The sequence below is a fragment of the Lepisosteus oculatus genome, chromosome 10 (genome assembly GCF_040954835.1).
Source record: "Lepisosteus oculatus isolate fLepOcu1 chromosome 10, fLepOcu1.hap2, whole genome shotgun sequence".
In the NCBI taxonomy this organism is placed as follows: domain Eukaryota; kingdom Metazoa; phylum Chordata; class Actinopteri; order Semionotiformes; family Lepisosteidae; genus Lepisosteus; species Lepisosteus oculatus.
The window spans coordinates 23,044,983-23,058,901 of record NC_090705.1 but is presented as its reverse complement, the minus strand read 5'-3'; positions in this window follow the sequence as shown (position 1 = coordinate 23,058,901).

Here is a 13,919-nt window from a genome sequence, read left to right as displayed (position 1 = left end):
TGTATATTTAGCCACTGAGCTCATTAATGCCGCTGTTAAGCGCTCAGAGTTCTCCGATGGAAAGACTGCTGCAGGTGGTTGTTTCGGGGATTGAGCTATATTCTCAGGCCGCATTGGTACTGGCGCTCAGTGCAGTTCTACAAAGAGGTCTAAATTCAAATGTTTTTGAAAGCGTAGATTCTGTATTATTTTAATACAAATACAAATACAAAATCTGTAGATTCTAAATTAATTTGTATACAGACAGCCAGCGGCCAGCAGCTATGTCACCCTGCAGCTCTCAACTGGCTACCCACTGAAGCTAAGCAGTTGAGCGGTTGAGCCTGGTCAGTACCTGGCTGGGAGACCTCCTGGGAAGCTATGGTTGCTCCTGGAAGTGCTGTTAGTGAGACCAGCGGGGGGCGCCCACCCTGCGGTCTGTGTGGATCCTAAGGCCCTGGTATAGTGGCGGGTACACTATACTGTAGAGGGCGCCATTTTTCAGATGAGACGTTAAAACGAGGTCCTGACTCTCAGTGGTCATTAAAGATCCCTGGGCATTTATCAATAAGAGTAGGGAGTTATCCTGGTGTCCAGGCCAAATTCCCCCCCTTGGCCTTTACCATGGCCTCCAAATTGTCCCCATGTATGATTGGCTTGCCCTTGCCCTGCGATAGACCAGCACCTTGTCTAGGGTGTACCCAGCCTTGTGCTTCCCGCATGATTAATTACTGTATCTCTGGAATTATTCATAACTCAACACAAGGCATTTGTCAAACTCCAAAAACAACATCTTTACCTCCAATTTAATTAAATGTCTTTTAGGAAAAAGTCAACTCAAATGATGTCTAGGGGTGCAGTGCATTTTGGGGATGCATGCATTTTTTGGAAACGGTTACCTAACATCGTGAGCTTTAAACAACTCTTTGCAGGAGTGTGAGGTGAGGTGAAGGAAATGCATCCTGCCCGCGTTGCGGTAGGTAGCGCATGAAAGATACATGGAGAAAAACTGCAGACTTGCAGATTTTTATCTATCATTGAGATTTGTCCGCCTGAATGATTTAGAAACAGAATGCAGGCGCAGACCGGCGCTGATGTGATTTTATGTTCAATGAGCAGCCTCCTCATTTATTATTTAACTTTTGTTGTTAAGTGTAAGCAGTGGAGAAGATCTGTGCAGCGTCCACCTTATTGCATATTAATAAAGGAGCTTCTTCTTGTGCTCTTACGCTGTGAGACTAGTCCGCAATGGCATGTTCACTTTTCAGCTTGGTTAGTGTTTGGCGTGAACTTCACATCGCAGGGCAGAGAGAATACAGTTCCATTTTTCGAGAAAACATCTCCCTTCGCCACCATGCCAAAGCCTCGCGCAAGTTATTTTCCCCTACATAATGTACTTGCTTCAGTTCCATGACGGGCATTTCCAAATACAGAAGCAGTCAATAATTAAATCAACACACGTTTCTAACTTGCCTGTAGTGTCTGCTGAGGACAAGGGAGACCGTGCAGTGTCCACTCATGCTATCTCTGAGAAGCCCTCAGTAAGGACATGGAGATCTGGCCGGTGGCACAGTGACCAGTACTCGGGTGTCCCAGCCAGAGCCGTGCCTGTGCTCCCAAGGAGGCAAGATGTCAAGACACTCCGGAAGTAGGTTCTGCATGAATTGCACATCCAGCGCAAATCATGTCGGATTGCAGACAGTCTGAAATTATTTCACAGGCCATCTATAACGGTGAGGAGAGGGGGAAGGAGGAGAGGTATCAGAATTCTTCTCTTTTTTAACTTACGAATGATATTGGACTAAATGAAGAACACACACTACATGCTGGACTGTTTATCCTATGGTATATTTATATACTGTATGTGAATGTATATTTTTGTGCAATGGTAGTGTTTTAAAATATTTCTCATCAATTTCGTTTGGGTGTGCTTTTAACAATTTTACATTTTAACATTTACTCGACGAAACAATCTTAAAGTTAAGCTAATTTGAAGTAAACAAGCTAATTCCTGAAATGGAGACTAATTTCTTATTAATTTACATAAATCTTAAAAAAATCCTTTATAGATTCTCCAAAGGAGCAGAAGGCACTGGTGCCTGGGCAGGTGTGTGTGATAGCAAAATGTCCCGCAGCTGTGAAGGGCGATGTACTGTTTCTGGAGCATGGTCAGGGCTCCGGCGCGTGCCCGGCCTGTCAAAAACACAGGTCTCCTCCGAGGAGCTCGAGCTGCCAAGTCATCGTCTCTCAGGCTTCCCCCTAGGTTTGCAGAAACGTGTCGGTGGAAAACAAATCCAATTGACCGGGAAAGGAAAGAACTGCTTTTTTTATTTTTTTATTTGAGCAAAACAGAAATGTGTAAATAGGAAGCAGCCTCATGACGTGATTAAAAATATATTTTTTCGGCAGACCAAATCACAAGGCCGTGAAACCTAGGAGACAAGAGTCCAACGTGCCTTTTTTTATAGGAACAAAAAACAAACACCTGTTTTCCCTACTCAGAAACATACCAGACAGGACACAGGATGGACACGAACGTTTTACAAAACTACCAAACGTAATGTGCATTATCCAAAAGAACTTGGTGGTAACAATGCTTCCACCAACTGGAGACTCAGTAGTGGTGGTGGCGGGGGGGATACTTATGGAATTATCTAATTATCTATTAGTTTGGAGTTTTTCTTTTTGCTAACGTGTAATATCCCTCACCCATGAAAGCTTTCAATTTAAGCATTCTAGTTTCTTAATCCAAGATTAAAGATATTCCCTTTAGAAAATGTGCATACCTCACTGAGGCATGACATCTTTGGATGTCATCATCAACAAAACTGGAAGGGAGTGAGAACTTTGAGGACCTTTGAAAGGAAGGCACTATACAGTACATATAGATTATGGCGTCCGGTCGTTAATGATCAGTTGAGCACGATCTGTCCCTGAACTACAAGAAAGAAAGTGCATAAAATCAAAAGGCAGGCACATATGAAGTATTTATTTTTTGCCTAGTACTTAAGAAAATACAGCAAAACTAAAAAATTGTTACCAGAGAAAAAGAATAGTTCTTCCTGTAACACAGGAAAAGGCCAGTAGTCAGGATGATAACAGGACACTGGTAGTTGGGGACGAACAGTGGCATTGGGGGATAGCTGTGGACTAAATGGAATCTAATTATCTCAGCCATTTGACAAACGGCGTCAGTTACAGTTTACTTTCTTGTGAAAATTATTTTTATTGTTAAAAATAAAACTAGGCTAGGACTGCAAGTGTTTTCACTTACCAACCTGGAGTTAATGGTACAGTGAAATGTTGTGATACCTTTTATAATAAAAGCTACACTATGGGTTTTTTTGGAGGGGAACTTATCCTCCTTGACATTTATTGAAAAGTTAGAGGTTAAACGTTTAAGGCCTTATCAGCTTTCCTATGTCTTGATTACTCAAATGGAAAATTAAAAGCCTGAGATTGAAAATTAATTGACATCGTGCACCAGCAGTCATTTGTTAAGTAGTGAGAAATGGTACATATTCTTTTTAATTTGACACAGGTTGAAAATCCTGTGATTATCATTGTTAGTATTGGTAGTAGTAGTAGTAGTAGTAGTAGTAGTAGTAGTAGTAGTAGTAGTAGTAGCTACCACTACGTCTTATGATCAATGGTGCCTTCCCAGATAATTTTAACCTTTGGCTGCCACTGTAGAAATCATAAACAGTATACAGCTTACCTACATATATGTAGAGTATACTTGTCCTTTTGAGGATCACAGCAAGCATGAGCCTGACCTGGAAACACTGGACACAAAGCCAAATTCCTTGTTAGCTGATTGCCTTGTTAGTTCCTTCTCCCTTGCTTTCACTCAGCCCCTGCTCAGCACAACTGTTAAGAATATCCGAAGAAGGCTCCACAGCTGAAACGTCGTGTCTCCTTTCTTTCCAGAATGGAAAAAGCCTTTCCCTGTTATTTTGCAGCCTGCTCCTGCCAACGCAGCTACCCGCTCAAACAGTGCTAAGTAACCCCACAGGGAGGATCCCCAGTGAGGAGCTGAGCTGTGTTTCAGTCCAGGGTGCAGGCAGGGCTGGTCATCTTGGGGAGGTCACCTGAAAGAGCACCAGAGAGCCGGGCTAAGAGGAGCGCTCGCTCGGCCTGGTCTCGGGAAAACCAAGAAGGTGTGCCCTGTTCCAGGCCGAACTGGCAGAGTGCCCACTACAGCCCGGAGCTGGTGCAGAGACCCCAGCCACGGGGCCACAGCACCAAGCGGGATCGATCCTCAAAAGCACAGCAACAGACAACGTTCCAAGGTGGAGTTGGGCGTGTTGGGGAAACAGGAACAAGAAGGACTCGGGTAGAAAGCGCCCTGTGGTGAATTGGGAGTGAAGTAATGCTGGATCACTAAGTCGAAACAGAACACGGTTTAAATATCCTGGAGCACCTGCTTGTAGTGCGACTGCGTATCCTGTCTCCTTGGGGATTAGGGAAGAGTGGAGGTGTGGCCCAGGGACACTATTGCTGCACACCTCCCACTGCTTCACAGTGGAGCAGACATAAAAATGGGGCCACTTACAGTGTCTATAATAGTGAATGAACTCAGTGCCTTCCTGTATGTAAAACCCTTCCTAAAGCAAAATATAAATAGAATTAATTAATAAATTTTTAAGCACACATAGCAACACAGCCGCAAGGCATAGCCTATCCTGCTTGGGGAGCGTGAGTGCAGTCCAGTTTCCAAATATCTCCACCCATTCATTTGTTTTCTAACCATTTCTTCCAATTCAGGGTCGCAGGGGAGCTAGAGCCTTTCCCAGCAAGCACCATGTGCAAGGCAGGGTACACTTGGACGGGACGCCAGTCCATTGCGGGGCACACACAGACACAGACACGCACACACTTACATCTAGGGCTAGTTTTCCTAGAAGTCAATGAACCTAACAGTATGTCTTTGTACTGTGGAAGGAAACTGGTACATCCGCAGGAAACCCACACAAAGATGGGGAGAACATACTGTACAAACTCCACGCAGATATCACCCCAGGTCCGGAATTGAACCCAGGGCCCCAGTTCTGTTAACCTGCAATACTAAAGGCTGTGCCACCATGTCGCCCTCTGAATATTTAATCCTCTTTAAATAATTCTTCAGATCTTGCAATACTAATTCGAGTGCTTCAATGTTCTCACTAACCAGGTGTTCCCCGAAAAGCAGAGAAGAGAATCAAAACTCTTGTCACTGTGAACTGCTAACCCAGGTGGTGTTTAATCTGCTTGCACAGTCCACTGTCTCTATTACAGCTAAGGTAAGCAGGGCAGGCAGTGGCACTTGTGGGAGATTCATTAGGAGAAAATATTAGTTTTTGTGAAGGTCAAAGAGATGCAGGTTTTCTGAACAAAACTCAGAAAAATTGAAGGTCCTTCAATACTGACAAGACTGTGCCACTCCTGCTGCAGAATGTCTGGCCAGAAATGGCCTTGCAGGTTTTTGAAGGCCAATTATTGGATCGCACGATCGGACGATCGTTTTTCAGAAAGGCGTGGATGTTTTCCACTGTGATTCAACCAGCTCCTCTGCTGCGATGTTTGCACGGCTCACCAATCCTCTCAGAGAGCACCGTGAAACCGAGAGTCTCACACGGCAGGGGTTTTTAATTAATCAAAACACTTCCGCTGACAAGCAAAGATGAAAAAAGGAAAATCCCATTGCCAGAAGTACAGTATGTGTGTAGTTGTTCTGACGTTTATATGGTGGTCATTTCACTTGCACGTACAAAACTAGCTATGCAGATTCTTATTAACTTAGAAAACTCAGCTCCACAAACATCATCGGTAGGACAACCTGCTTTGGTTTGGGCTGTGAAGTTCTTTTGTATGTACTTAATATGTGAACTTCAGACACCACCCACTTCAGTGTGACTGAGACCCTTAAGCTTATAACGAAAGATAACAGAGAGATGACCTTTTACTCTTAAAGGTTAGTCTGCGGGAAACGATGATTGTAGGCATGGAGATCTCCCTTGCTCTTTGATTTTGCATGTTTTTTTTATTTAAAAAGTTTGAGAAATATACACTAAATATATATGTACAGTATGTGGGCAATAAAAATACCATCTTTACTCCTCATTTGCAAGGTTTTTGTAAATGTCTAATAGAGACACATATCTCATCAGATGTGTACCTGGTCTCACATTTTTGTTTTCACAAATTTACATTGTAGATGCATGAATTGGAGATCATGAGCACAGCCACTGTAGGCGCAGGCCATATGAAAAGATACACCTTATGAGAAGAGGCATCAGAGTGAAATAACGCCAGGCGTAGGTAACCCCTGGCAAAAAGGCCTATGAAAGATTTGAGGATGTGCAGGGCAGTGAAGCAGAGAACGGCTGTGGAAAGTCAGACATTTCAAATCATTTTGGAGAATCCTGTGAGTAGGAGAATGCTGAATTTGAAAAGACCCAGACATGAAACAAGTGCTCCCAGCTGTACATAAAGAGTTTTGGGACCCTTTGGGATGGAATGCACTAAACAAATCAAAGACATTATCATTATTAGCATGCAAGTTAGATATGTCATAAGGGTGTTGTGACTTTAATAATTTCCTCCCTTCTTTTTCCACATTATTTGCGTAAATTGACAGGTATTAAGCATATTCAGCCCATGTAAATTTAGGCCTTCTAAATTATAGACCTGTGTTGGGCACACTTGTAAGGCTTTCACAAGCTTCTAATTATGGTTTTGAATGCTCTGTTTCATTATAAACCCCTTATTGTGACACATTACAACATTTTGTGAATGAGGTCTGTGGGCTCTGATTCCACAATGGCAGGTTCAGTACACAGGTTCCTTTTCTGTCATATCTGACTAAGTGAAGTGAGGGCCTTATAGAATACCTGCTTCTTAATTATTGGATTAATTGTACCTGAATCTTAGACAATATCTGATTTTTGTTTTCTGCAAACACTGATCCAGCTTTAATGATTCCAGCCAGAGTATTTGTTGTTGCTCAAGAAAGCGCCAATAATGAGCTGTTTTCTTTTTTTTTTGCTTTTGCACCTCAGGTCATTACATTTGCAGTATGTGCACATCCAGAAAGTGTTTGCTGATCTAAATCATGTTAAAAAACATCAGGCAGACACCCAACTGGCAGCTGCTCGTTCCAAGCTGAAGACAGCAATATGGCTTTGTGCTGTAGACCTGTCTGCTTGGATTTGTCAGCTACAGGCATCCAGGCTACATGTAACAGAAAATGCTGGGATCTGTCTTTTCATGGATTTGCCACCTTTGAACTGAGGACCAGGGTAAATGGCCCCAGACATTTTCCTGCAGACTGGATCTCCCTTCCCCAGTGCCTCAAACCCAGAGAACTTGTCAGAGATACTGTCTATCACAGCTCACGCCTAACCCCTCTGTGGAGTCCCTTCTCCCTGCTCCAGCAGGATGCGTCTTTATGTTTTCATCAGTGGAGCTTTACCCCAAAACCTTACTTTACTTTTTACAAACTGGCATTGTAAAACCAGTTTTTGGAAAACAAAGTAACACTGCTTAAATATTTCAACTTTTTAAAAATGTGTGCATCTAAGTGTTTCAATTTGGAGAGAGATTACGATGGGCCACTTAATTACCTCCAACAAACGTTTTTTTTATTTAAGTGTTTAGAAGGTATACAGTAGGTACAAGTACAATATCTGTACTTGAATTTTGCAGGCTCAGTAAAAAAGGGTAACATCATTATTGTTTCTGTAAATGGCCTTTATTTTTAGTTCATATACAAGGCTAATATCATCTGTACGTTTTTGTACAGTCTGTAGCAAGTTGGGAACTTCTGTTGGCAGCTCCTTATACCAACAGTTACCAAAAGTTAAAGGGGGACTGCAAGACTATTTTTATATGCCAGGGTTAGGAAGAATCAGCACTGATGAGTGCATTTCAAATCACAAAATAAGTCAAATGTACACAGTAACTGGTAAAACCTCCAATTTAGATCACAAAATAGATTAAATTTCCGACTATGCACAGCTATGCACGGGTATGCACAGTATGTTCTGAATTGTTCTGCAATTCAGAACAAGGCAACAGCATACAACCTGAAACGTGATGTGACCCTATTACACTGAAAAAAGCAAGCTTGTAAATACATCTCTTTTAATCCAATAGAAATATTGCTCTCAATTTTGAGATGGTTTTGCTGACAAATACTACGTAACTCTGCATGCAGATCACGTTGGAACATTTTTTTGGTAAAATGTCTGCTGTGCCATCTGTACTTATGGGCTTGTATATCACAATACGTTAGTCATTGTGAGCAGAGCAGGAAGGACCACATCACGTCACAATTTGTGGGAACTTTGTGACAGTACTTTCACAAAGTTCACAATGTTTTTATTAATTTGGAATTTGTCATTTTTTTATAACGTCAATGAATTTATTTTGTTACTGAGATTTAATTACCAGTCTGAGAAATTGGGCCTGCAAGTCCCCTTTAAGGGTAAACCTTAAGCCCACAACTTGGTTTTACATAATTAACCATGCGCACCATTGTCTCACACATCTTATTGTAAGTTATTTGACAAAAGGGCCTCTTGTATCTTACTTTCTCACTCCAGATCTAGATAGGCCTGACATTTCAGGATGTTCCTAAAAAACTGACCTGTACTGTTTGTCAGAGGCCTAAGAGACTGCTGAAGCCAGACCTGACTCCTTATAATATAAATAAACTTTATTTTATATAGCGCCTTTAAAGGTGGCTTCTCAAAGCGCTTTACAGGATGACAATAACAATAAATAAGAAGAATACAACAATAAATAAGAAAATTTCACAAGACAGGACACAATTATAATTACAACAATACAACAATAACAATAGAGGAGACCGTGGAAGATGGTATTAAGAAGAGCAGAGGGGTGAAGAATGGAACCAGTTAAGTAAAGGCTTTTCTGAAAAGGAGGGTTTTGAGTCTGGATTTGAAGGAGTTTAGAGAAGGTGACTCTCTAATATCCTTGGGCAAAGAGTTCCAGAGCTTGGGGGCATAGCAGGAGAAGGCCCTGTCACCCATACAATGTAGACGGGCTTGGGGGACAGTAAGGAAGGCAGAATTTGAAGAGCGGAGGTTGCGAGGTGGGGAGTAGGGCGATAAAAGTTCAGACAGGTATTGAGGTGCCAAGCCATGTAAAGCCTTGTAGGTGAGCATGAGGATTTTAAAGTCTACGCGGAATTTGACCGGAAGCCAGTGCAAGGACTCCAGGATAGGAGTAATGTGAACACTTGCACTAGACCTGGTCAGGATTCTGGCTGCTGAATTTTGGACATACTGCAGCTTGTTCAGAGTAGATTTAGATACCCTAGGGAGCAGAGCATTGCAGTAGTCAATTCGAGAGAATACAAATATGTTGATCAGCTTTTCAGCCACAGTTAATGATAGCATAGGGCGTAGTCTTGCGATATTTCTAAGGTGAAAAAAAGATGTTTTGACAGTATGCTGTACATGTGGGTCGAATGTTAAGCCAGAATCGAATATAACCCCAAGGTTTTTCAATTTTGATTGGAGCTCAAGTACAGAGCCATCTACAGACAGGATTACAGGACTGGCTTTACGAAGTTGATGGGGGGTACCAATAAGCATGACTTCAGTCTTGTCACAGTTAAGATGAAGGAAGTTTTGAGTCATCCAAATTTTTATGTCAGAGATGCAATTAGATAGAATAGAGACAGCCACATCAGTGTCGGGTTTGGTATGGATGTATATTTGAGTATCGTCAGCGTAAAAATGAAAGCTGAGGCCATGTGATCTTAAAAGCTGACCAAGTGGGAACATGTAAATGCTGAAGAGCAAGGGGCCCAGTATTGAGCCCTGAGGGACACCAGACTTGACAAGACCAAATTCAGACCTGTACCCATTGAGAGAGACAAAGTGACAGCGATCAGTGAGGTAAGACTTAAACCATTTGAGGGCAGTGTCAGAGACTCCAAACACAGTCTCGAGACGAGAAAGCAAGATGTTATGGTCAACAGTGTCAAAGGCAGCACTGAGATCAAGAAGGATGAGTATGGAAAGAGAACCAGAATCAGAAGCTATTAGGAGATCCTTCTCTCTGAAATTGTAAATGAGGCATAGTTAACCTTACCAATTAATAAAGAGTAATAAAAGGGAAACATATAATCATAATATCATAATAAAGCTAAAGTAAAATGATAAATTAATATAAATGTGATTATTATACCTTGTTGTTCTGTAGCAATGTGAGACACTGACACTCTCACATTGACACTGTGAAAGAAACAGTTGTTGACAGCATTAATCACAATGCTAAACCTTCAAAATGTTGCTTGTAAGCGTGCTTTGTTGTACAGCAGAGCCGCCCTGAAAGCACAGCAAGAAGCAGTTTCGCAAGAGCACTTGAACACACGGCAATGAAGAGCGATTTCTTCAGAAAGCACTTTGGTTAACCACAACCAAAAGGCACAACACACTGGTGGTAGAGGCGACTGCACGTCTGAAACAAAGAGAATGGTGTGTTGAAGTCAGTTAAGAGAATGTGTCTTCCAGAATTTAGGGAATTCTGATATAAGTGAGTTCAGGCACTTGCTCCCAGATGTGCTGAACATGAAAGGGTTAAAATAAATAAAGGTGTCAGTGTTGTGGGGGCAGTTTTCTTTACGACAAAAGCTACAGTGTTATCTGCCACAGAGCAAGCCTCACAAGCCTCCCTTGCGCACACAAGCACTGTCTTGTTTGGTAACTATGAAGGTTTAACTGGGGTGAGCAAAAAAGAAAACAAACGCCAACTCCAGTTGACCACACATGATAAATAAAAATTTGTTTACTGACGTCGGCCTCTGGTGGGTAAACATCATCTGTGAGGAGCCACAGTAGCTGTCGACCAGCCAAGAGGTCCATCAAAATAAACCAGCCCTGTGGGCAGAACAGCATCCGCCCTCATACCAACTCCCAGATTTACGTACTTTCACACTGCAGACCAGTGTTGTGCCACTCAGTCAGAATGTCGTTGTCTCTGACTCAACTCCGTTTTGCCACAAGGCGCTCAGAAATCACCCACCTTCACAATAAGACAAAAACAGGTCTCAGTGGTGACATACCACACACCTGGGCAGCACCGGACAGGCCCCAGCCTTGCAACACAGAGGTCTGACTGCTTCTCACTCTTCTGCCTGCCTTCTGTGCAAATTGCAGACCAACAAGCCTGCAAGCTTTCTGAGTACCATGCTCTACTGCTCTGTAATGTGCCTGCATTCCATGAAGCTAACGGCTGCAGCTACAGCCTTTGCAATACTGTGGCTCCACCTGTGTCAGAGTCTAGGGCTCCACCAGCCCAGAAGCACAGCTGGAAATATGGAGGCTGAAAACAGAGGTCACCCGGTCAGGTACGCTATTCCACCTCTTCCTCAATGTTGAATGTCTAAACCTTATTTTGTGTGCTTCTGTGATTAATCAAATGCATCAAAACACATTGTCTAAGGGAGGGTGGGATTAGCCTTTTTTATGATAAAGTAGACACCTTCTTCTCATGATTGAACTTCTATAGTAAACCCTCTCTGGTGTTAGACAGGGGACATCTGGAACACGTAGCAAGACAACTGCATCAAAACAATAGTTTTTTTTTTATTCAAAGGAAGGCTTGGAAGAAGAAATAATTGTCATGCAACGGTGACCCCTAAATGCAGGAACTGGTTTTGCTAAGTTGCTGCCTACAACACTAGCAATTATAAGGGTGCTAGGACCATTTTTCCCCTTGCCACAGGTTCTTTTTATCTCCCAGAGCCACCACTGTATCCAAATATCAGACAAAACAGTTATCGTATACAATATTCGATTTTATAGAGCATTCTGAACTTCCCCTAACACAACCATTCCTAGGACTGCTTACACGATGCACAGAATATCTATTCCTCCAGCAGTCCAAGAACCCCACTTACCCCACAGAGCCAAATGTCCCACACGAACAGTCCCGCGAAGCTCTGATCGGTAACCTGTTGTGCCTCTTTACACCACAGCAAAGAGATCAAACAGTGAGGTGTGCAGAGATCCTCCTCAGTCCCGGGTGTCCTGAACAATGTGTCCCTAGTGTTCCCCCATCTGCTCTGTTTGTCTCCATCTCCGAGTCCAGTTTAGGAAAGAGGGGGTGGAAGATGATAATAATAATAATAATAATAATTGCTTACACTTATAGCGCTTTTCTGGACACTCCACTCAAAGCGCTTTACAGGTAATGAGGACTCCCCTCCACCACCACCAATGTGCAGCATCCACCTGGATGATGCAGGGTCTTTCCTTCTCCTTCCCCTCAGTCCTTCATTTCTGAGCCGTCCTCTCCTGGTCCAACCACTGCAGTGTCTCTCTTCCTTCGTCCTCGGTTCTCTCCTGTCTGGGGCTATTTGATGTTGTCTTGGGTGTTCTCCAAGGTAACTGCTTAGGGCTCATTGATCAACTGCTTGTATGCAGACGTCCAGATGTAACGTGTATTCGAACACTGTTCCAGAGCCCCCCTTCTTGTCAGTGGGAAGCTTAAGAACCTGAGGCAGGAAATACCCTTAATGAGACATCTGCCATTCAAAGCTCACTTAAGATCCATCAGCCCCAGACACCTTTCGCCTCTGTGACATAATCGTCTTGCACAAAATCAGCAATAAAGAGGTAACACTGGGCTAGCTAAAAATCCAGGTTAATGTAATTGTATTATGATTTTGCTAGTCTATATATTCTTCTCCTTCTTGTGTTTTGATCGTCACTGTCTTACCTTATTTAAAGGTAGGACAGGATAAGCAAAATTAAATTACCCTTACCTCTCACCCCCTAAGGTACCTTCATGGCAATTTATAGTCTGCATTTTAAAACCAGTACTTTAAACAAGAACTGATTCTATTGCTCTTCATAAAACTGTAGCACTGGGACCTGGTTTGCCTCAGGGCGCAGTCTTACTACCAAGAATGTGGTGTTCCTGTACTACTATGAAACAAGTAGGAGTGAGGACTACGGCTTAGCTTTTTTCTTCTTTATGCTTTCAGCTTGGAATTAACTTCTCTCTGTTCCTTTGCTGCTCACGCACTGACACAGCTCTATGAATCAAGCCAGTGCTGCGCTAATACTAGATCATTTTATATTTCACTCTGCTACTTTCTAATTATTTAGAAATTATTTATTTTTTCTAAAGCCTCAGAAAATATCAAAGGGAAAGTCATATTACTACCAAGTACTTACTGACAGTCCCTAAAAGTATCTCTTTTCTCTTCTAGATCTAAGTACTTAGACTGACATCGCTTATCTGTGTTTTGTATGATGTTAATTCCAAGTCCTAATTCTACTTTTTAAACATGTAGCAAGGCCACCTCCCTCCTGCCATGCATGGTGCTCAGCAGGGCTGTTATCTAGTTATCTTTACCAGAATAAAATCAACGTTACCTCTGTCATCCAATGGCTGTTTAAATGGCATCAATTATGTTGGCAAAAGTAAACCATGCCTTTCCTGAACACAATGATATTTGGGTTCATTTATAAAATCCCAGCAGGGTAAGCCCTTGAAATGTATTTATTGGCCTGCTGTTTAACTCCTCTCATGTTTACAGTACAGGGATTTACACTGCCTTGCAAAAGTGTTGGTGTCCAATGTTTAAAGCTTCATATTGTATTCAAAGCCTAAATGCACAGACCAAAGAAACCATATGCTTCAGTAAATGTCACCAAAACTATAGAGAAAAAATAAATATGTTTTTTTTCTGTAATTCTATTCCAACATTGCATGCTGACAAAGGGCTATTTTTGCCCATTCTTTTTGGCAAATTTGTTGAAGCTCTCTCAAGTTGCTTAAGGACAGCAGTTTTCAAGTCTTTCCACAGATTCTCAAAAGAATTCAGCTTTGTATCGGCCATTCAAGGACATTCACTTTCTTATTCTTAAGCCGCTATAGTGTAGCTTTTTTAAATTGCTGTCCTTTTGAAAGATGAA